Source organism: Mirounga angustirostris, unplaced genomic scaffold (assembly GCF_029215605.1).
Source record: "Mirounga angustirostris isolate CCGP_5_RB_7025 unplaced genomic scaffold, mMirAng1.0.hap1 SCAF_13, whole genome shotgun sequence".
NCBI lineage: Eukaryota > Metazoa > Chordata > Mammalia > Carnivora > Phocidae > Mirounga > Mirounga angustirostris.
Window position 1 is genome coordinate 57675344 of NW_026991721.1, and position 2767 is coordinate 57678110.

Below are 2767 nucleotides of genomic sequence, written 5' to 3' on the forward strand. Positions count from 1 at the left end.
TCACTGCCAGGCAGTCGCCTCACTGACATAAAAAACTCAGAAACATAGGGCAGCTGAGAGGGAAGATGCCCTGCTCGCACCCACGAAGCCTAAAAGGAAGATGGAGCTGCCAGCCTCCCAGCAGTGACTCCTCTGTGGGCCTCTGGGAGCAGGCGAGACGTCGACAATCACGAACGCACAGCCACATGAAACTACATGTCAGGCCAGCAGCTCCCCGCGTGGGTGGCCTCCCCTGAACATCTTTCCTCCCCTAGGCCCGAAATCCCTCTTTACGTAGTGTCCCCCCTTTGGGCTCAGCTCTGTCCTCTGTTAACTTGGAGGAACAGCTGTCTTCTTGAAGTTGTTTTCATGCAAAGGAGCAGAGGGAAAACTCACATTTTTCTGAGGGCCTCCCGTAGTCTGGGCTCTGTTAAAGTCTCCCTCTCACTTAGTAGCCGTAGCGTCTCTATAAGCAGGTGTTATGACTGAGGGTCAGACGTAGGAAGTCACCCTTTATTCATGTATTTGTTCTTTCAATATATTTTTTGGAACATCTATTAGGTACCAGGCACTCTGCGAGGCACTGGGGCTTCTATGGGTGCATTACCTGGGGTTTCAATGCCCACAATGCTAAGAGTCCAACGGCGAAGAACCAGAGTGCTATGGGGGTTCAGGGGAGACCTCTAATTCAGCCTCTGGGCACAGGAAAGGCTCCGCAGAGCAGAGGACATCTAATCTGAGAGTCGAAGCTCAAGTGAGCTGGAGGAGGGGGAGGTGGGTGCAGAAGCTGAGAATTGGTGGGGGTGGGCTCAGAACTCCAAAGCCAGGGTCCTGCTTACAGTCAGCACACCTTGAGGGAGACACGGGCTTGGCCAGAGTCCCAGGGAAGAAAAGTATAAGGAAAACAAGACGGGAGAGTGGGAGAGAGAGGATAAAGGAAGCTCCTGCAGATTTCCCACCATTGAAGGGGCTCAGTTCAAAGAGGAGGGATGTAGGTTAGGCTTAGAGAGAATTTCCTTCTGAAAGACCAGGAGCTGGGGGGTGGGGTGGGGCGGAACATGGGTGCTGATGGGGTTGTGGTGTGATTGTCCAGAGAAAGGGGATGACAGTCAGCGGTGTGAGTCCAAGTTGTCCTTCCTCCTGTGCCGGCCCCCTTGTCCCCCATACCCGCCATCACCTCCCTGGCCCCCACTGCCCACCTGAGCGGACCCCTGAGCTGATACTCACTCGAGCATAGGCAGGCAGCAGCCGAGAGAAGTGGTGGGGCTCCCTCAGTGCACTTGAATGCACGCCAACCCCTGCCCCAGGGAGCCTGGCCCTATGGCGACTCCTTGTTCTCCTAGGACCTTCCCAGGACCAGCCTGGAGCCGGGTCTCCTGACACCCAGGCCGGACCCTTCCTCCTGGTCTGAGCTGCCCAAGGTCCCTGCTCTGGAGCCAAAGGGATGTAACTCAACACAAACAGGGGAATTCAGGCCTCATGCCCCAAACCCAGGCTGCAGCTCCCCCTGGGGGGCTCTGTCAAAGCAGGTAGGGCATGGAGGACAGGGTGTTGGTCCATCCAATAGGCCCGCTGTACATGCAGTAATGAGGAGTGAAGAGTCCCAAGGAGGTGCAAGTTTTATTGAGCACCTACTATGTGGGGACTTTTGAAGGATCAGGGGGCGTTTATGTGATGTTTATGGGAGAAAGGGAAGAACTGGAAGCAGGAGAATGAGGTTGTGGGAGGCCCTGTTGAAGTGATCACCCCACTTTAGAGGTGGGCCACCTAGGGTTGGAGACTTTGGGGGGCTTATCCAAGATCAGTGGATCTGTGGCAAACTGGCTCTCTCCACTTCACCCCTGTCTCGTTACTGCTCTGGGCCTGGTGGAGAAGCAGATGGGGTCAGGGAAGGCTTCGTGGAGGAGGGGACGTTTGCACCCACCTGGAAGGTGCAGAAACAGCCAGAGGCAGAGAGGAGGGCCTGGGATGGCTCAGGTGAGGCTTGACAGGAGGGGCAGGAATGTGATGATGGTGGGCGTGCTTGAACCCAAAGCCTCGGGTGTGGGGGTGAAGGCGGGAACCAGTCAAGACCGTGTGGTTTGGAGCCCAGGAGTGGGGCCCCCTCCACCCAAGGGCACCTGGCCTGGGCCAGCTCCAGCCCTGCCGGGTTGAGGTGACAGCAGGGTGGTCAGAGGTGGCTGCTGGGCTGTCAGGGCTGGAGGGTCTCAGAGGCATCAGGAGCCCAGCAAACCCTGCTCTGGCCCCAGGGCCAAGTGTGAGCTTTGTGTAGAGGAGGGACTTCCACACACTAGACTGGGCATACCTCATGTGTGCTCCCTTTCTCGTTTGGGCCCTCCTGTCCCCTACTCTCCGAGCCCCCAAGGTCCCCAGCGGGTCCCTTCTCTCTAGGCTCCCTCCAGTTTGTCCATGCCCCTCTCTCACGTGGGGCCTGCGCCTGGAGGCAGGACAATGGCGCCTCTCGCTGGACACAGCACTCGGTCCGCTCACACCGTGGCCAACACAGACCTCTGAGAATGGCTCGCTGGCTGTTTTTAAGTCTCTATTCGTTTCCTAGGGCTGCCATACAAACTATCACAAACTGGGTGCCTTAAAACAACAGAAATGTACTCTCCCACAGTTCTGGAGCAAGAAGTCTGAAATCAGGGTGTTGGCAGGGCCGTGCTCCCTCCGAAGGCTCTGGGGGAGACCCGTTCCTCACCTCTGGCAGCTTCCGGTGGCTCTAGGTGCTGCAAAACTCTAATCTCTGCCTCCTTCACCTGGCCTTCTCTTCTGTCTCTTATAAGGA